The following is a 22,714-nucleotide window of genomic DNA, read 5'->3' as shown; positions in this document are numbered from 1 at the left end:
AAGTAAATATGTTTACACTATTTGTTCTGCAGAGGAAATTGGCTTGAAACTATTGTTTCACTGATCGTCATGTTGATCTATGCAGAGACTGAAGCATTTATATATTCCTGTGTAAATGAGAATAAAGGAGGATAGAGAAGTATGGTCTGAGACTCAGGACGGCTGCCTGTTTCTGATATGCTTTTCACCATATCGCTGTGACTACACCCTGTAGCAACAGTGGCTTGTGCCTGGCCCAGGTTCCCCTAGGTCTGAGGTCAGTAACAATTGCAACTTGGCCCTGTGTAAGTATAAATGTGGAAGTGTATGTAAGAGCACCCTGCTATCGCCCAGCACCCTTTCAGGGCTATTTTCTGTCTTGCACTTAGTACTCTTAGCCATCTGTGACCTCATGGATTTGATTAAAATTACATTTAAGAATGAATGAAAATTAAACAGCAACCCAAAATTAGCCCAGTATGATTGACAGACTGGCTTCTGTTATGAAGCATTTTCTTGCCTGACCTGTACTGCTGTGATATTCCCTGACTAGGCTTTAAGAAAAACTGAGTTCACAAACTTGACAGACAGAAGAAACCAGCTCCTTTCCATTTTATGATATCTCCAATGCATTTTTGTTATACCGTCAAATGCAGATGGCAACAGGGTGATGTGGTACACTGCAGTGAGTTGGGGGTCCTATTTAGGATGAAGCACCAAACACTCCCGTGAAGGTACAATAAAACTCCATCAAAGAGGTGGATACAGACCCCTCTAGGATGTCCAGATCATTACATTTTGCTGCATCACCCTGTTGTCCTCTAAAAAAAAAATCTTTTTTAGTGTGATAAGGAAGTGATTTTGAAATGGCTTTAAACGTTTGGGGAGTAGCAAAATGCATTTGAAATTGTCTTTAAAGAGATGAGAAATAATTTCTAGATGCCTTAAAATTTATTTTATATAACTAGTAACAGAAAAATAAAGGATAACTGAATAAGATGCTGCACAACAAAGTAATTTCCAGATGTCATAGCTGGCCACACTTTTACTGGAAATGAACAGTTTAGTAAAACACAATTGCAAAAGTTTTTGCTCAGTAGAGTGTTACTAAAGTGTTGAGTAACCAGAGGGAAATAAAAAGAAGAAATTGCACATTGCAAATACAATATTAAACACTTCCTGATGTTATTCAGGCAGATCCTTTTTTTCTTCTTTTCTTATCTGAAGTGCTGCTCGCCAGCTTCTTAACTCAAGAGAACAAATCTGCTAAGGTAAGCGAAGGACTCCTCGGAGAGATTTGCTTTTAAGCTTTAGTTAAATGTCTTGACAAAATACATTACATGGTAAATTACAAAATTGTGGAATATTCTTTACAATACACAGATTACAACATAAAGTATATATTAATACTAATAAAATATAATCTTAAAACTGGACAAACCATAAATATATATTACACAATAGCTATGACTTAAAAAACATGTCCATCACTCTGTACCTTAAGGCTGAAGGTAGAAGTTCCTTTTTGGATTTATTACATTTAATTTTCAAAAATGGTATTCCACTGTTCAGTACATGATTATAATAATAACACTAAAAGTTGTGCTTCTGCTTAGTAGCAATTTGCAATCAATGTACAGAAAATATTTTCTATCATATGTTTAACGTATATACTCGTGTTTAAGTTCTCCCACAGATAAGTTGGGGCTTGATTTTACTGTGTTTTATAATGTCGGTCATATAAGTCGAATGCGGAAAACTCACACTATTGGTCCAAGAGATTCATCCATCCATCCATTTTCTAACCCGCTGAATCCGAATACAGGGTCACGGGGGTCTGCTGGAGCCAATCCCAGCCAACACAGGGCACAAGGCAGGAACCAATCCTGGGCAGGGTGCCAACCCACCGCAGGACACACACAAACACACCAAGCACACCCTAGGGCCAATTTAGAATCGCCAATCCACCTAACCTGCATGTCTTTGGATTGTGGGAGGAAACCGGAGCGCCCGGAGGAAACCCACGCAGACACGGGAGAACATGCAAACTCCACGCAGGGAGGACCCGGGAAGCGAACCCGGGTCTCCTAACTGCGAGGCAGCAGCGCTACCACTGTGCCACTGTGCCGCCCGGTCCAAGAGATTATGATATGCCAATGCTCACCTGAGAGAGTAACCACGAGCACACTGCCATTTTTCTCTATGTATTGTGAATATGTGACCACACGGTAATACCCAAACTATTCCGAAGCAACCTTTGCACTGTTTTGTGTTATTTCACACCCTCATGCACCTTTATCGTAAGAGCATCCCTTATCTATGATGGAGTGTTCGATCAGAAGAAAATATGAAGTTGGTTTTAAATTAAAAGCCAGTGAAGTGTGAAAGAAATTGGTAACTGCGTTGCTGCAACAGAATCCAATGTGTCTGAGAAACTGATGTGAGATTGGAGGAGACAAGAAGATGTAAAAAAAATTAACTGTTGTATTTTTGAACGGGTGTATAAGTCAGGGTCTAATTTTATGAATGATTTTTCGGGTTTCAAGACCCGACTTATATGCAAGTATATACGGTAATTAATTTTAAGGGTTTCATTAAAATAAATAAATGACATGTCAGTAAGATGTACAATATTACGTCAAATTCATACAAAATCAGATATCGTCGCTACCTGTGGAGAAAGAAAGAAGACTTAAGTTGAAGTTATTAAATATTTTAAAGTGTTGAAAATGTTAACAATGCTTAATTTGTGAAACACACTATGAATAGATATCTAGAGAAATGACTTTTTAGGATGATAATGGCTTGCATAGTGCTCAAGGTGGATTTAACATGCAACTTTATGTAATTAGCAAGTTGCACAGCAAATTCAGTCCTTTCCTGTACATATCAAGTTTGAACTTTTTCGTACATTTTCTTGTTCCTATAATAAACAACATTCCATGACTTGGGGGATAAAAATGAAAGGGTAATTCCATGCTGAAAGAGAAATAACGTAAAGGAACAGAACCCTGATGCAACCCTTGACTAAAATGTTTTGCAACTTTCCCTGTGTGACTAATTTTGCTAATGTTGAATGTCTTCCAGAGGTCAAACACTCTTTGGCATTTTTCTCCCACAGTCTAATCATATTTACTTACAATCTCACCAGGCTGACAAATCTGCTGATGTTTGCTTACGATTCCATCATTCATTGTCTCCCCATCTTGCTTCATACAACTAACTTTTGCTTCCAAAATTCTCTGTGATGAAGTATCTTTACAGCCATCCATTTGTTCTGCACTGGACTCAATTGGAGCAGAAGCCTTTCCAAACAGCTTTGCGCACAAGGCAGGAGCCAACCCCAGACAAGCTGCTGTTATAAATTCTTTGGCCTATTTTTCTTTTAATTTGGCATGGTTTGTTATGCAAAATAATTTCTTGTGTTTGTATTTGAGTTATTTTCATGTTGTTTTGGAGCCGTCATCACAGCACCATTTTATTTTAATTTTGTTAGTTGCATGACTGCTGACCTAGGACGTCAGCACACTACCCCTGCAGAAGGTGGCGATTTATATAACAAGGTGGTTAAATTTCATGAAATAAAAACTCTTTCAAAAAAGAAATAACAAACATGAAAACAAAAAGAACTCAACTTTGTTTAAGCTTTGGCTTGATTGTTTAGGTTTTATTTTGCCTGGTATTTCTGATGGGACCACAAGGGAGCACCAGAGAGCTCCCAACCCAAGATACAATACTACAGCAATTGTTATTAGGATAATTTAAAGGCTTTTTATTCTCGGGGCACTTCTTCACAATCATCTCTTCAGTAATAAGCCACAAATATACAATAATTAAACAAATTTTCACAATTCTTCCTCCTTCTCTCATCCGCTGAGTGTTGCCTATCTCCGCTCCTGGCTCCGACTTGTCCACATGTGGCAGTTGGTCTTTTTTAAGCCAGACACAGGAATGGTTCTGGTGCCAGGAAGCACTTCCAGGCCATGGAGAAAGTAAGGAAGTCCTCCCTCGACAGTGCCCTCTCTCGATCCCCGGGGCTGCACTTCCAGACTCCATCTCCCAAGCACACCTGCGGGTGTCCCAACTGTGTTCCCATATGAGGATCAGGGCCGTCTTAACACATGGGTACGATGGGCAGTTGCCCGGGGGCCCCACAAGCATGGGGGCTTCATACTAATCTATATTTCTTGTGATTTGCTGAGTGGTTGTGTAAGTAAGGGCCACAGTGCATTGCTTTGCCCAAGGGCCTATAATGCTGTTAAGCCGGCCCTGATGAGGACCACTGCCACCTAGTGTATGTGGGGATGGAACCACTCCAAATCCTTGACTTTTCTCATCCATCTGCTGTATTATACTGACCAGGTAGAAATTTATTTCCTCATCCCTCTGGCCAATTTGTTTGCATAATCACACTGGCATCTTGTCTGGGTAATGGAATATCCTTCCACCTGGCTAGGCTGCTTGTTCTTTTCCTTCACTGGGTATAAAGATTGCCCTTAAAATATTTGCATCTCTGCCCCTGCATGTTTAGTTTATTATAGGGTGCCACTTTCTGACAAAGTGTGTTCACAGATTCACTCAGAACGGGTTGATTAACGCTCTTCAGCTAACTCAAACTGTGTGTCTTTGGAGTGGTGGCAGAAAACAGAACATCTTACTAAAGCCTACAAGAGCACAAGGGATAATACGCAAACTCTGCACAGTTTATATTCAGGCTAGGAGTCAAACCCTGGCCATCACTAAAGACAATTGTGTCCACTAAATTGACAGGACCTTTTAGTAGCCCCCGGCCCCAAGCAGTATAATATTTAAGAGCTAAGTTATAGCCCCTCTTCTTTGGCTCACAGCCATCATGCCCTTGGCTCAAAGTACACTTGAAGCTTGGGAGGCTCACACAGCTCTGCCACCCATGCTGTCATAAATAGTCCACTCCTGTCAGACAGCTGCACATGGTTAAAACAGAAAGTACATTTATTTGATATGGCTTTTTATACACTCCAGTTTAACACCTTTTTCTTTTCAGACATAAATGCAACGCTTTTCAAATATAGGGTGATGATTTTTTTCTTCTTCTTTGTTTCTTGAAAGCATGATGAAAGGGTTGGTTTCACTCCATTTCTGTCATATTACATTATCACAAGCATGAAGCTGGCTGTACAGTATAGCCGTTTTTGGCACATAACAGGAAAGGGCAGACATATTTTTTGAGTTTTAATTATATTTCACTCTGCACCTTGTAAAATACTCTTTTTACTCTTCATACAACTTTCCACAGCTCTGTTTACCCTTACATAAATTTTACTCTGCCAAATATAATTAAATGTAACCCTGAACTGTGTAATGAGTTGATTGATGGATATTAAATTAGGGGAACGTACATGGAATGAAACCAAATTTTTTGATCCTTGTGACCAACAATTTTCATGCCCATCATTTATGTTGTGCCAGGGGTAGTGTGGACCGTAAATGTTGCACAGTGGGATGGTAGCCTTCATTGTTGACTGGCTAACATTGACCAAATGTCTGTCACTCTGTTACCCATCCCTTCGGCCCATTTACTTTTCTGTAGAATTGAAGACACTTTATTTTCTTGTCAGTCATCAAGGATAGACATCAGGAGTTCTCCTTTGCATATTCACTTCCATATATTGGCAAGCATTTCCATGGATAGGCATTTTTGCACAAGGTGATGAAAATCACAAGTTCATGTTTTGTTTTCGGAAAGAGGTTTGCTGGCTGTGTGAAAACTTTTTCCAAAGCTTGCCTAGTAATATTTATCTTGAACGATATCAGAATTGCGAGTTTGTACCTTAATTTACTCTCTGGGTATCTAATTAGGAAAGAAACAAACGTCTTCATGCCAGCACCCTTTTCCGTCTGCATGTGGGCCCCTTTTCTGTTATAAAGATGTCATGTGTGTATAAGACCTCATAAATCTCAAACACTTCCAGGAAAATGCTGGCAATCCTTTATTTTGGCCCATGGCCTGTACTTTACCACTTCTTTTGCAAAGACACCTCATGATCAAGCATTACAACAGGGACCGATTCAAAAGTGGAATATGCTATCTGCAGATAAGCAAACATATGACCTCCACAGCCTTATCCAAATATGAAATATGTACAACTGACTCATTTACAGACACAGACAAATTGGTGGGTACCTTACATGAAAAAAGAAGAACCCACAATTGTCTCTGAAATAACTTGAAACTGACAAAAGTAATTGGCACCCACTATTGTTTATTCCGAATTTAACAAAAATCAGACTTTGATTCAACAGAATATTTTAACTAATAATATAAATGAAAATGGCATGGAAAAAATGATGGGACGCTTAACCTAACTTTTTGTGGCACATCTTGTAGAGGCAATCACTGCAAACAAGCACTTCCTGTAGCTCTCAGTGTGGCTTTGCACGTGTCCACATGCAGTTTGGCCCACTCTTCTTGAGCTAACATCTCCATAGATGTTTAATAGGAATCAAATCAGGGCTCATAGAGGGCTCTGCAGAATAGTCCAATGTTTTGTTCTTAGCCATTCGTGGGTGTTTTTAGCTGTGGTAATTATCCATTTGTCGCTGCACACACTCAAAGCACCCCAGATGTAGCAAAACAGACCCAAAACATATCCTCCATGTTTCACAGTAGATATGGTGTTCTTTTCTTCAAAAGCTTAATTTTTTATCTGTTGACATAGAGATGATGCAACTTGCCAAAAAGCTCCAGTTGTGTCTCATCTTTTCAAAGGACGTTCTCCCAGAAGCATTGTGGCTTATCAATATCAAATACCAGCATGGCTTTTTCATGTTTTTCTTTCAAAAGTGGAGTTCTCTTGGGTCTTCCACCATCACTGTCATTCAAAAAGTAAGCGATGGGTCAATCAGACACTAATGCACCTTGACCTAAAAGTTCAGCATGTATCTCTTTGGAAGTTGTGCTTGGCTTTTTGTCTACCATTCTCACTATCTTTCTGTCCATTTTGGGTCAATTTTCCCCTTGCGGCTGCAACCAGAGAGTTTGGCTACAGTCCCATGGACCTTAACCTTTAGTCTGTCACAGGAACATCAAGCTGCTTGGAGATGGTCTTATCGCCTGTGTCTTTAACACACTTGTCTATGAGTTGTTTTTTTTCTGATCTACTCAGACAACCCTCTCCTTTGCTTTCTCTGGCCCATGTTCAATTTGAGACACTCAATGATACCAAACAACAGAGTGACTACTTCTCCATTTAAAACAGCTGAATATCTGAGTGTGAGATTAGAGACGTTGGTGGTAGTAATTAAAGAAAAATTCTACTTTGAAAAATTACTCTAATTCTGTTAGTTATGATCTTTTCTAGGGGTTCCAACAAATGTGTCCAGGCCATTTTAGAGTATCTTTTTAGAAAAAGCAATACTTGATCTCTTTGCTTTACTCAAAGACATATCAAAGGTGTGCAGGTATACATTGGACAATTGCTTGACGTTTAATCACTTTCAGGAGCATACAGCACTTTTTTAATACACTGTAAGGGTACTAATCAATGTTGCATTTATTATTTTTACAGATATTTTGTTCTTCATCATTTTGTATGATTTTAACATTTATTTATCAATAAGTGGCTGACTTTGTTTCAGACTGTCAATCCCTCACTTACCCACCCACTGTTGTTATTTTTCTTCTCCTCTGGGACTAAACTGTGAGTAGGCAAACCAACTTCTACCCATACTAGACGTATGGAATTCTAAGTCATAAGTGACCTTCAATGCTGTCTCTTCCAAATTAAAAAAAAGATATATTTTCTATGAAAGAAAAGACCACAGGTAGTGACTGGTTTCATAGCCTTGGGCATGCTCCATTGACACAACTTCATCCTTCACATGCTTTTTCTCTATGATCATGTCAGGCATGTTTTGCCATACTGAGCTAATAGTGGCTTCTCTCAGTTTATGTAAGAGAGGTCAGGCAGAAGTCAAGCTTGACTGGTGTTGACAGGTGGGCAGACTGACAAGGCCTTTCTGGAGTTGAATGGTTTTGATTATGTAAAAAACAGGAAAGCTGGTGGTCTCCTTCTGTGTTTTTTTCATTTCTTTGGTCAGTCACTTGCACAGTAAGTGTTTGTGATTTGTTTTAAGGCACACTAATAAATGAGACAGAGATCAGAGGGCAGCAACCCTGATGGATCCCCTATTAACATACTAATACAGCACATTTATATTGTGTTTTTACAATGACCAGGACATTTGAAGCCCTGGAGGCTATTGTGTAATAATTCTTAACTGTATTTTACATGACGTCTCTTATTAAAGTGTACTTACACTGCAATTGCCTTCAGTAATACAGTGTCACTATATGTTATTACTACATAGTCACTATGTAAGTTAAGCAACAGTACAGAATAGTGTAGAAAGTGGGATGAGGTGTTTACCTTAAGCGAATGTCACATTACACGACTTCTAGCCATGGGGTATGTCAGATTTGACAACCGCAGCTCCTGATCTCATTGCTGGACCGTGTTAATTTAAATGACAGAAAATCACCAGCCATGTCACATTTAGCGATTGCATACTGACCTTCAATCATCGTCATTCTCGCCCCTTTATCTGACAGACCATAGCATTCTGCTTGATGGAGCCAATGGTGTGTGAGGGAATAATTCAGAGGTAACAATAACAAGTATTTTGGTTTGCGGTGTGCATTGAAATATATAAGAATTGGGTTTGTAAAACTACTGAGATGGTCAAATAAACAAAGGGTGTACCAGAACGAAAGGCTGATGTAATATACAAAATGTACTGAAAGATGACTAAGAAATCAGCAGATGTCCTGTAGGTAACTAAAATGGACAGTTGTTTCATACACAGACATTTCAAGGGCGGTAGCTCAACCCAAAGGGTATAAGAAGAATAAGAATATAATAAAATAGAATTTTATTTTATATAAGTCATTTGGGTGTAAACCAACAAACCAATCACAGTAAAATGTTTTCATTAATTGACACTGTATTGTAAATTCAACAGTTTTTAAAATGAACCTTTATCCTTTGTTTCTCCGACCATTCCCTTCAAGCTGTAATAGACTGCTGCAAAGAATGCTTCCTGTTCAAGAATTTGCTAAATACTAAAAGAAGACACAATGAACAGCTTTCCTCATGCCTGGCTTCTGACTTAAAGAGGTTTAATCAAACTTGTCCTACTAGAGGAAAATTTTTTTCTTTAATTAAAGATGATTTCCACAACAGGTGTATGAAGGGTTGACAGGTACAGCAAGTTCAGCCGCAATCTCAGCCCTCTTTTTCTCTTCTCATTTTCAAAACAGGAGACATCAGACAGACGAGTTTCTACTCTGTTTGTGAGGTCCAAAACACCAGCATTCCTTATTCCTCATCATTACATTAAATGCATTGCACCTCCAGATGAACATTCATTGACTGTCAGCTCTCATGCACACCCAGCCCACCCCTTTGACTAAAGACAAAAATCAGGTTTGATTTTATCAGAGCAAATCGCAGACTAGTCCGAGTGAGTTGCGGGGCTTCACAGGAGTGTGCTGCCAATGGCCTCTGACTCACTAAGATTATATAGATGAAGGGTATAATTGCAAGTCACTGGAAAAGTCGCATAATATGATATAACCTTATGGTAAGACCACTTTGGTAAGAATGGCATTTACATTGCAACAAAATTTGCAACAATATTTTTTTTACGTTATGACATCCATCAATCCCTTATCCAACCCACTATATCCTAACTACAGGGTCACAAGGGTCTGCTGGAGCCAATCTCAGCCAACACAAACTCCAGGCAGGGCGCCAGCCCACCGCAGACATTATGACATGATAATGTAAAATATGACAGTTAATTGTGGACCTCAAGAATTGCATAAACATCCAATGCGTTATTTATATTACATATTACCCTTGCAAATTTTGGAATTGTTTTAACTTAAAAATGTCAAATTTTGCACAACAAGGTTCCCAACACACCACACTACAGGCTCCCAAGAATCACAAATGGCACATTTGCTTGATATTACATATCAGTGTATGATATTGGCATTCATAATTTTCATGTTACATTCTGTATTTATTGATTTGTCATTTTGAAAAATGTAGTTAATTTCTGGACTGTTGTTATGGTATAAGTCACACGTGCAGTGTCTGTTAAATGTTTCTTTAAATTTGCACAGCACATGTTTAGTTAAAATGGGCAGGCTCTTTTAATCTTGTAGGACAGAGACTGAAACAGCCAAAGTATTTGGACAAGTGTGTGGAATGAGTGATTCAGACAAATTTCATTTGACAATTACCAGACCCGATAGAAATGGGTGGTCCAAGAGAAGCTGTGAAGAATTCATACATTTGTATTGTTTTTAATGATTAGTTTGTGTGTTTTACTGCTTTAAAGGAAAAATGTTTAATTTATTTACATTTTTCCAAAAAAAGATATCATTTTTATTTATTTTTAGTTATTAGATGCCCTGTATTGTGGGAGCATTGTATTATAAAGCCCATAGTACAATACCTATTGTATTTAATTAAGGTGTATTCTCTCGTGCTTACCAATGACATTAAGATGTACCAGCCTGTAAACAGATACTGTACATGGACAATGCCTTGAGAACATCATATTTTTTAAACTGTATGTTACAGGATGGGCTCAGTATGATCTTAGATACCTTGTGGATGTTGCTTGAGCCTCCGCTTATTGTTTTGAAACCTAAAAGAAAATGAAGGTAATCAGTGTGGTTATGTCTCTAAACCCCAATAGCCACCAGTTCAATTCTGATCTCTGCCTCAGTATGTGAAACTGAGGAAGTCATTCAACCTGTCAAGACTCCAACTGATACTGGATATAATATATTCTGATTTTGTAAGCCACTTTAGATGAAGCCATCAACCAAATACAAAATAATTAACTTACTGCGGAATATCATTTTAATTCTGTTAGAATTTAGGAGTTGTCACCATGTAGTCCCTACACTGATGGATTGAAGGCCAGAGGTCCACATGACCATCATCATCTAATTCTTCCATGTGAAGCCTGAAAACCATGAGGACTGATTGAGATCATCTATGTTAGGTAGAATGCCCAGTGAGGGCTTGGTGGTCTCATGGCCTTGGAGCCCCTGCATTTTTGTTTATTTTTTTCTCCAGCCAATTGAGGTTTTTTTTGTTTTTTCTGTCCTCCTGGCCATCGGACCTTACTTCATTCTTTGTTATTTAGTATTGCCTCATTTTTATATTTTTTCTTTGCACTTTGAGCTACATTATTTGTATGAAAATGTGCCATATAAATAAATGTGGAAGTAGAGATCTGAAAATACTTAATAATGAATCCTAGAATGACACACATCCTAGTCTGTGTGACCTGTACAGAGTACACTCTTGGAATAAGATAACCCCTGTTCTGTTACTTGCCCTCACATTATGCAGTTTAGGGCTGTGAAAATTGCTCGTGAAAACTCTCCTGGGTGATGATGAATGTGACTGCAAAAGCTTAGCTATTAACTGCCTCAATTCAATTGATATTATAGAGGATAAAATAAATTGGGAACTGGGATCACAAGCAGTGGTAGTTTGAAGCATTTTAATCATGGTTTCCAGTTCTATTTATGGTGTTGTGTGTTAAAACCATAAATGTATTTACTGGCTTTCATCCATTTCCTGATGCCTTCAGGAACAGAGTTTAGTACATCAGACTGATCTGCCAGTACCATCATAGGGTACACTCGGTTACACACTCTCCCACACAGTTCATTTTTGAGCCTCCAAATCTTTAGAACTTTGGCTGAAAACCAGAGAAAAACCCAGGCAGGTAGCCTTACAGAAACTGTAATGACTGAATCTGCACTGGCAGCTCAAGGGGTGGAGTGGTGGCTCTCTGGCAAAAGGATCTGAGCTAGATATTCGAAGGCTGTCGGTTCTTATCCTGGCAGTGACAGAAGGAATGCTACTCTGTTGGGCACTTGAGCAAGGCCTTTAACCTGCAGTTGCTCTAGGGGTGCTGTACAAATAGTTGACCCTGTGCTCTGACCCCAAAACTCTCTGCAGTGTAAGTTAGGGTATGCAATAAATGACAAATTCCTAATCCAAGAAATTGTATATGGTGAATAAAGGATACAAAAATCACTAACCATCACAATACCATGTGAAAATGCAATTTGAACCCAATGATATTTCGGGCGGCATGGTGGCACAGTGGTAGCGCTGCTGCCTCGCAATTAGGAGACCCGGGTTCGCTTCCCAGGTCCTTCCTGTGTGGAGTTTGCATGTTCTCCCCGTGCCTGTGTGGGTTTCCTCCCACAGTCCAAAGACATGTAGGTTAGGTGGATTGGCGATTCTAAATTGGCCCCAGTGTGTGGGTGTGTTTGTGTGTGTCCTGTGGTGGGTTGGCACCCTGCCCAGGATTGGTTCCTGTGTTGGCTGGGATTGACTCCAGCAGACCCCCGTGATCCTGTGTTCGGATTCAGCGGGTTGGAAAATGGATGGATGACATTTCAGATGAAGTAATGATAATTGTAATCCCTTCCTGCTTTTGATGTTTACAAGTGCATCATTTCCCTGATACTTGCATTCTCATCTTCTGGTAAAGTCATTTTGGACACATACCATTTGCTTGCTCTGAGAAATTAAAAGGCACCTCTCGCAAATGTTGTTAGATGAATAATCATCTTAAATTCCTAGGATATAGAACATTCTTTTATAATCTGATAAAACCAGTAAATGTTCAGACCCTACCTAGAGTCTAGATATTGGAAGAATGTTCTGCATTATTACTCTTATGATGCTTCTTGTGAAACTCTTGCCACTATGCAGTTGCAGATGTAGTCTCACTACCAGAAGGAAAAAGTATCATGAACATGTTTTCGCTTCTTATACATATTCCGGTGATAACTCTAGACATTATTAACATAAAACACGTTCATAGCATTATGCATGATACTACATGATAAGAGGCTGACTGAACAATTGTCTAACAGTATGAAATCCTAAGTACACATTTACATGACACTCAATTCATATTAGTAATTTTTTAGTATTTGGTACACTTTATTAACCCCCAAGGGGAAACTGTCTTTTCATGTGACCTTTGGAGATCAGAGTGCAGGGTCAGCCATAGTAAAGAGGCCCTGGAGCAATTTTAAGGTTGCTCAAGTGCCCAACAGAATATGATCCCTTCTGGTGGTAATGGGATTTGAACGGACAAAACTTCCAGATAGCAGTGCAGATCCTTAGTCTCACAGCCTTATAAGAGACTCTCATGTATGCCAAAAAAACATTCCCCACATTGTTACACTACCACCACCCGCCTGTAACATGGGCAGAAGGAAGGATGCATTCATGTTGTTTACACGACATTTTGACTTTACTATCTGCATGTCATAGTAAAAAAAAATCAAGATTTGTCACATGAGACAAAGTTTTACCAACATTGAGTGATCTGGTAACTTCTTCGTTCTCTCCTTAACTAACAAGAGTGGAGCCTGACATGATCTTCTGCTATCATAGCCAATCAGCTTCAATATCTGACAAGTTGTGTGTTCAGAGATGCCTTTTTGCACATCACTGGTATTTTGACTATTTATGACCTTTCTGTTAGTTTGACTGAGTCTGCCATTCTCCTCTCAACTCTCTTTTTTACAAAGTGTTTTTGCTAGAAGTACTACCCTGACTGATGTGTTTTGTTTATCTCACCATTGCCTGTAAATTCAAATAACTGTAGTGTAAGAAAATCTCAGGAGTGTGGCTGTTCTTCCTTGGACTATCATGTCAGATGCTCGCTCACAGTCACACCACAGTTGACCTCAGCTAGATCACATGTCTTGTCCTTTCTAATGAATGGTTGAACAACAACTAAACCTCTCGTGCATTTCTGTCTTTTGAGGGCAACCACAAGATTAGCTGTTTGGACCTAAGATGGTGGCCTCTGGGCATAGTGTATATCATAGATAACATAGGATTCATAACATACATTCAGTGATAGCTTTATTCAGAGAATTATAAGAGGCAAGGAAGAAAGCAATTTCCATCATCAAAAATGTGTCTCTTCCAAATTGTCCATAATTAGAGTAAAAAAAACTTGGATATTTTTGTTCAAACAAATAATGTCTACACAATAGATATGAAGCCAGAGTTTGACATACTGGGCACACATTCTGTATTTAGATTGCCATATTGTGGAGCTGTGCTTGGGTGGCTTTGCAAATGCCTCGAGAATGTTATTAAATTCATTGTGCGGTGAGTGTATTTTACATTTTATTAGACAGGATTACTGTGTTTCTAAAGGCAGCAGCAGAATCACATTCTCATAATTCATCCTTATGTGTCCTGGCATGAAATTTAAAAAGATTCTAAACTGTATCCCATTGAAATATGCAAAACTTACACAATAATAATCAATTTTATCCTTAACAGATCCATTTATGTTAAATACATTTTACCAGCATAGTGGTATATATTTAGTTTTATATTTTAGTAAATAGTTATTTTTTGTTCAGCCATTACTTTGGAATTATATTTATGTTTTTAACTCATCTCATTATTTTAACAGCATCTGTATTAAATATGATGATTATTATGAATTTCTTCTGTGATTTTTTTATAGACATTTAAAAGTAGAAAATATTCTTGGCCCACAACGTTTAATTTCTCTTGAGTTGCTCCAAGAGTGCTGATGTTCCCTAAGTCATCGTTATTTTTCTTCAAAGACTTCAGGCATCCAGACAGTGGAGAGTGCAATTTATGGCTCTTTAGATAGTTACAGCTCATTGTCTCTACTTTTATTGTAAGTGAGCTGTTGATGGAGTGCCACTTAGAGCTTGCTCCAACAAGGCATAAAATTGGCAGAACAGCCAAAATATCAAAACTAAAATGCTGAAATTTGAACAAGCAGGAATGAATGAGGAATCAGTAGGAAAAAACAAAGTAGCAAATACATGCAGAAGGGAAAGTAAAAACCAGCCTCTCGACTCAGTCTGACTGCCATGTTTTCTCCTTAAGATCAGGTAGAATGTCTTCCACACTTTCCAGACTCCACCAAAGAACCTTTCTTCCTTTCGCATCGTTTTTGTCATAGGTCTCACAACTGCTGTTAGCAAAGCCTTTCCACACAAACTTACATTCTAACTCTTTCAGACTTAAAGGCCCTGCCACCTGACATGATTTAGCTAGCAATTGTCAGACATCAGCTTGCGATGAGATCAGCAACTACAATCTTCAAGCTTAACATCCCCTCTGAGCAGAAGCTGTGTAATGTGACACTGGCTTTAGTCTTGCAGGAAGTGACTTCTTAAACCCCACTTTGGTGTAGTTTCTGATGCATTCACACAATCATATGCTAGATCAGAAAAGACCTTTAAAATTCCAGTTCTACCTATCAACTGCACTGTTTACTAAAGTGTGGCATAACACCCAGAGTTTAGGCCCTAGTTAGATAAATACCCCAATTTTTATAGCAATATTATTTATTCTTGCAATTTTGCAGAAATTCTGAGAAGATTCTGTACTTATCGTGTTTATCAATATGGGGGATGAGACAGAGTATTGGAGTTAAGAGGAGAGCTTTGTTTCATGGTGAAAAGAGAATTATTTGCAACTTACCATGAGCAAAACTAAGCATCTGGTTATTATCTTTCACTGCACCTAAGAGCATCTGTGTTCAGTTACTGCTCAGGGAGTGGATGTAGAGGTGGTCCACTCCTACAAGTACTTGGGGGATCACATCAATGACAGGATGGACTGGTCTCGTAACACAAAAGACTTATGTTAGAAAGGGCAGAGCCAGCTCCTTTTCCTTAGAAAACAGCGTTCCTTTAATGTGAGAAGTGATATACATCACTTCTTCTACAATTCTGTAATGGCCAGTGCAGTTTTGTACACTGTGGTATTCTGGGCTGGTAACATTACTTCAAGAGAGGCCCACTGAATCAACAACCTAATTAAAAGGTTAGGCTCAGTTATGGGATGCACTCTGGACCCCCTGGCAGTCGTAGCAAAGAAGAGAATGCAAATAAACAGAGTGCCATTATGAGCAATGCTTCACACTAACATTGAGTACTTTCAGCCAACAAATCATTCAACAGAAGTGTGTCAGGAAACACTCCTGGGGCTCCTTTATATCAACAGCAATATGTCTGCTTAATGTGTGACTGTGACAGTGACAGCCATGTCAGAGCTTTTCTTTCTTTTTAATTTTCTTTCTTTTTACTCATTTTGGTGTGTGTGTTATATCTATCTATCTATCTATCTATCTATCTATCTATCTATCTATCTATCTATCTATCTATCTATCTATCTATCTATCTATCTATCTATCTACAGTATCTCTTATTGTTCAAATGTTTCCTGTTGCATTGATTGAGCTGGGAAGAGTTAGATAGATAGATGGTATCTATTATGTTATTAATATTTGTCTATATGTATGTAATGTTCTCCTTTTTGAAAGTAATATAAACATTTATACAAGAAAAATACATGTACCGAAAGAAAAGAGCAATTAAAATAATACCATTTGGCATAGCAAAATCATCTATATGGAATAAGACTTTTTAAACCATCTTAGTTCTGTTGGTTGTCATAACGTCTTCCAAGACTGAAGTCCTCAGCTCCACATAAGACTCTGTTGAAAAATTGTATTCAAAAATGGGTAGCTGAACACATCTTATTATTAAATATACAACTGCAAAGTAATTGTTGACAGAGTAAAAATTATTTTATTTTATTTTATTACTTTATTTTATTTGATGTATTATAATGGGTGCCATCACTTTGTACTGTGCGTGCCTGGGGTAAAGAGTGCTATAGTCATGCTTCTTATAAAAAATTGTAGTTTTTAACCAAAATAGATAAGCAGATTTCCAATGGAAGAACATAATGTTTCAAATGAAACAAATTATAGATCAGTCTCTAGCTACTCCTCTGGGCCTGGGGTTCCAGTTCTCGACTGGCAAGTTGAATGGCTTTTGCACTTGCCCACTACCCAACCACTGTGTCCCATACAGCACAATACTCTCCCATTTACCTCGCCATCTCCCTCTGTACCCTCTGGCTGCACTGCTTTTCTTCCACTTTCTGGGGCTTGAAACACCCTCTGAATACTGTGAACTATAATACCACAGCTCCCAATATATCCATCTGTTCCTGAAATCAAAGGTCTACTTAAAGGACTGCACCCCCCAGAATCTGCTTGCAGCCACTTACTGGTCAGGGTGTTCTTCCTTATGCCATTGCTCCTGTAGTTAATACTTCTAAAGAGGCACAGTTTAAACAAATATGACATACTGCCCTCTGGTGGGCATTTACATTCACTGGCCCTCGATGGGCTTTTTTAGTTACAAATAGAGCTTCCTTCTTTGAAGTATAGACCCCCTCTGGAGCAGTCCGTTGTCATCACTCATCCTAATGCCCCTTCTACTCGACCTGCTAAAGTCTATATCTTGAGGAGAAGCTGCCTTATCATCCTGCTAGTCTGTTGCTTAAAGAATGTATTTCTCTAGACAAGTTCATTTTCTGTTGCATGCTACATTTAAAATAAGTAGATGAAACAGCACCAACACCTCAATTTCATTACCAAAAGGATTCTGCCCATCTCTTTTGCACTGCTAATGAACGGCCTTTTGTACTTATGTGGTGTTCAAGCTGCCCTACTGCAGAAGCCTGAGCGTGTCTGGTAGGTGTTGCATTTTTAATATTATATCCCAAATAAGATGAGGAGTATTATTGTTCCCACACCAATGCTTTTATTGCCACCTATAAATTCAGAAAATTTTTATGCATTCCAAAATTGGTCTAATAAAATATTCTGAGAACTTGATGGCAGTTTAATAACAGACTGTGTTTTATTGAATGCGTTCTTGAGAACCACTGCTTTTAGTGTTCATATTAAATTAGTATTGTCTTTGTGTCAGTGGCTTACGCTGTCTAACGTAATCCAAAAAACAAACCACATTGTTTTTATTTGAAGCCCATGACGTTTATATACAGTATATGCTTTCTTAGAAAGAGTTTAATCCAGTAAAATGACCTGCAGCAGGGACAGGGCTGAATTTGAAGCTGCACGCTCCTTGAAATTCATTCCATTCCATGGCCTAAAGCCTACTGACCATTGCTGCTTTCAAAACTAACAGATTTTACTCAATTCATGTATGCCACAAACAAAGTTCTGTCACTACTGCCCTGTATTGGTGATGACAAGAAGGTTCATGGACAAAGGAGTGTTTTGCAGATTTCTGAATTTCCCTTCATTGTTCAGGAGCTTGAACCAGAGTTCATCCAAGCAGGCAATGCTTTTCCTGTCCTCCAGTGTTTTTGCTCCTTAGTTCATGGCACTGTAACTTTTGGTTACTCACTCTGCAGGAGTGGATTGTTGTCTGCTATACGCCATCTGTTATAAAGTACAACTAGTTTTGTGAGTACTAATGTGTCTCTTTCGTAGCTGTTGCCAATTATATAGAAATGTAGCTCTTACTAAAGGTACCCCCTGTTCCTTTAAATAAATCAAGCCAGTCTCTAGGCATGTTTACATGCACCTCAATAACCCGGTGTAACAAAAAGACAAGAGAGGCCTGAAAAGGTTTGGGCAATCCATCCCGTATACTTGAAACAAGAATAAACAATCTGCAAAAAAAATATAGAACAGAATAGCCAATCGAGACAGTGACCAATATGGGACTTCCTGAGAATGGAATCAGTTGGTGTTTTATACGTAGGAGGGAGGAAGAGGTGTGTCTTCTGAGTTTACCAGAAGTGATGTCAGAAGAGGGCTGGGATAATTTTTGAAAGTGGAATCTGTGCAGGATTCCCTATAGCTTCCCTACTGGGGATCTGTTGAGGAAGGAAAAAGAGAATTAGTGCACCCAGTCAACCAATGTCTCAGCACACAACTTTCAGTTAAATCCATTGATTGCCCCCACCTCCAGGCGCATGTGTGTGACACTAGTTTTTCACAGAAAACTGGTTTCTAAAATGCTATGTAAATCCTTATTCCAATTAGAGAACTACAGCTATTGGCCTCTGAGAAACCAGGTTAACAGAGGTAGATTTCTCAGCAAATAACCCGATTATGTGGCCATGTAAACCCTTAACCAGGTTATAATTGGGTAATTGCATTATTTCTTCTCCTGGTTGATTTCAGAAATCACAAAAATTGTGTTGAGCTAAACATACAGTGCTAAACCAAGCAACACAATCTTAAGAGCGGTAGGGTAGCTCTTTACATGCAAATTTCTTTTGGTAGTCAGGTTACGTAACGAGTAACCTAACACAATACTTGTTTTATTGAAGTAAGAATACCCATGTTATTATTATTCCAACAGCACTGGTTATAAGACAAGAAGCACACATATTGGGTCCTTTTTTCAAGACTCAGTCACACAGGCAAACAGAACAGAGTTTGCAATCTGTAACCTATAAATAAATATAAAAATACAAGAAAATAAACAAGAGGTGTTATGGTTATTTTTGGATTGGTGTTACCCAGTGATGGCATTTACCATATATACTCATGGATAAGTTTTCCTGCGAATAAGTCAGGACTTGATTTTACAGTATCATTTCTGGTATTTTATAACGACAGTCGTATAAGTCGAATGTGGAAAATCACGCTATTGGTACAAGGGATTATGAAATGCTAATGCACACATGAGTGAGTAACCACGGAGCGCACTGCCTTTTTTTTCTATGTGGGTTCGGCAATGCGCTGTATCAGCGAGTGCTCCTAACCTCTCTCTCTCTATTGTGCCTATGTGACCACACGGTAATACCTGTAGGCTACTATTCCGAAGCAATGTTTGCACTGATTTGTGTTTTTTATATCTCACATTCTCATACGCCTTTATCATAAGAGCATCCCTTATCTACGATGGAGCGTTCAATCAGAAGAAAATATGAAGCTGGTTTTAAATTAAATGTTGTTGAAGTAGCAAAAGAAATTGACAACTGCGCTGCTGCAACAAAATTTGACGTGTCTTAAAAACTGATTGGAGATTGGAGGAGGCAAGAAGATATGTAAAAAGAAAAAAAAATAAGTGTCACATTCGTGGTCTGGTTTTATGATCAATTTTTCGGGTTTCAAGACCCGACTTATACAGTAACTCTTTTTTTGTGTATTTTATTGATGTTGAAGTGATCTGACAAAGGAAAGCCTCAGAAGATTATGTGGATAATTGAGAAACAACATTTTTGCCTTAATCGGGTTATTCACCTTAACTCGGTCATGTGTGTGCATGTAAACACACTCTGTCTCTCTTTGAAGGTCTGTTTCTGATCATAGGCCCTCTTTTTTTCTGGATGTTTTTAGGGGCGATGGCTCATTCTCAAAATATTACAATATAGTGGATACGATTTCCTCAGGTTTCAGTTGTTTCTCAAAGTACATTAATGTTGTCATTCCAGGACAGTCTTCTACCTTCAAGCAGTATTTGACATCATGGAAGTGGGAATCACTCACTGGAAGAAAAAAAACAATCCTTTATTTGTCTTCCAAAAAAAAGTTTGATTGAATTTTTTTCTTACTTTGCCGTTTTGTTTTTTTCTTTTTCATACCCATTTTGGGTTTTGTAATATGCAGGTTTAACTGACAGTCCTGAAATAACAACTTTCTTGTTGCTGTAGAATCAGAAAAATTCTGATCCATTGCATTGCATGTGAGGTAAGAATGAGCTACCATTTTAAAAAAAAAATACAGAAAACAGTGAACTTATGATTAGAAACACACTATAACAGAAGGCTGAGGAAACTGGATCTGCCTTGGTCCTACTGTATACAGTATGAATGAGGAATGGTGTTAAGCGTTATTGCCAATATTTGGAGTGGTGTGAGGGTTGCCATCTTTACAAGAGTGATGTGCTTAGAAAGCATCTGCACTTTATTCTAAATAAAGGTAAGACTCTTCAGAGAGAAAAGGCCTGTTTTTCAAGCATTTCAACTTCTATTTCAGATCATTTGCCTATTTCGTGGTTGGAATGCTAATTACCCCTGACTACTGTTTTCATTTTCCATTTACAAATCTCAATTATTTGCTGTTTTAAAATTACTGTATTTAGACCATTTGTTTGCAATGGTAGGTAAGTAAGACAGACGCACTGAAGTATGGTTGTATTACTCACTAATCACAGCACCGGAGAGTGGCAACATGTTGATTTTGCAGTGCATGTACATGTGACAGTAATGACCCTATAAATCTATATTTTTAGGAAGGAATGATACAGACAGACCCGGGTTCACCTTGCGTAGAGTTTGCATGTTCTCTCCATGTCTGCGTGGGTTTCCTCCGGGCGCTCTGGTTTCCTCCCACAGTCCAAAGACATGCAGGTTAGGTGGATTGGTGATTCTAAATTGACCCTAGAGTGTGCTTGGTGTGTGGGTGTGTTTGTGTGTGTCCTGCGGTGGGTTGGCACCCTGCCCGGGATTGGTTCAAATACGAAAAACGTATTGTGTACCCCTTCTATTATTTAGAAGATACTGTACAACATTGCGATTCAGACCTAAGAATATATATATAATATACACAAGAATATATTTAAAACACAAAGGCACCCTGCCTGTGGTTTGTTCCTGCCTTACGCCCTGTGTTGGCTGGGATTGGCTCCAGCAGACCCCCGTGACCCTGTGTTTGGATTACCTACCTACTTTGATGCTGCCACTGACTTATTAGCAAATTACTTAAATACTGTCGTTGCAGCTAAACTCACTGGTGAGTTTTCTGAGTTCTTTTTATGAATCAATATAAACCATAAGATATTCATGAAGTGCTTATATAGACTTGGCTCTCAGAAACTGTCCACTATTAAGAATTACAGCTGACAAAACTTAGATTATAAGAATGGTAACTCGGGATATGGAGCAGAAGTATCATAAAATTTTACTACACTCAAAATATTTCATTTATATTGCAAACATTTGTAATGTATTTTATTACAAAACTTACTATAAAATGATAAAAATGGTATTATAAAGAAAGAAAATACAATTACATGAACAGACCATTCTGTTCTTAAGATGTTCTTTATATGGCATGACTTCACTTACTTAGATCTATTGAATCAGTCTGGATAAGATCAGAAATTTCCTGTTATGTCAGCCCGTAAATAGAAATTTAATCAGAAAGTGTTTTCAGGAGCTGTGATAGACACACTTGCATGAGGTGCCTAATTAATACCACTGGTTTTGTTTAAATTTTTATTTAGAAGCTAATTATTGTCTGATAATGGACCCATATGTTCTCCCAAACTTCTCATCACTCTCATAGTTTTCAGATGGTGACAGAGTAGAGGCACACAATCAAAGAACTAAACTGTGGCAAACGAGTAAAACAAGCCAACGTCTGACTCTACACTCAGACAGCAACAGCTCTGCAACAAATCCCAGGTCCACACTTTCCTTCTTGCTTCACAGTCAGTTTCAAATTGCTCCTCAAATTTTTCTTTGGATTTTCCTCTCTCTTGAATTTATGTTAATCTCCTGTTTTTAATAAAAAACATTTTTTCTTTTCCATCAGGTCCAAGAATGCTTAGAGTTAATATAGGGGAGGGGAGCTCTACCACAGTATATTCAAACTTTCTGTAGTCCAGCATTCAAAAGTTACATACAACAATATTTTTTACTGTGCACCACTGTTAAACTCAGATGTAAAGGTAAACCTGGGAAGACATGATGGAGAATCTTTCTCCTGCCAGGACTGTAGTCTCAACCCTCACGACTATACTTTACAGAGACCAACAACTGACATATCTAATCTGTTATACTTCACTATTCTA

At 38.4% G+C, this 22,714-nt stretch overlaps 1 protein-coding gene across 1 annotated transcript in view; it reads left to right on the top strand.

Moving 5' to 3' along the window:
• Positions 1-1,180: 1,180 nt before the first annotated feature.
• Positions 1,181-22,714, top strand: part of LOC120532814 (GTPase IMAP family member GIMD1-like) — a 67,305-nt gene continuing 45,771 nt past the window's right edge. The window contains exon 1 of the mRNA XM_039759214.1: positions 1,181-1,250. The gene's annotated coding sequence lies outside the window, so the exon portion shown is untranslated. The remainder of the gene's footprint in view (positions 1,251-22,714) is intronic.

This window comes from Polypterus senegalus, chromosome 7, assembly GCF_016835505.1.
Source record: "Polypterus senegalus isolate Bchr_013 chromosome 7, ASM1683550v1, whole genome shotgun sequence".
Taxonomy (NCBI): Eukaryota; Metazoa; Chordata; class Cladistia; order Polypteriformes; family Polypteridae; genus Polypterus; species Polypterus senegalus.
The sequence above is the reverse complement of the archived record's forward strand: the minus strand, read 5'-3'. Positions and strand labels throughout refer to the sequence as shown.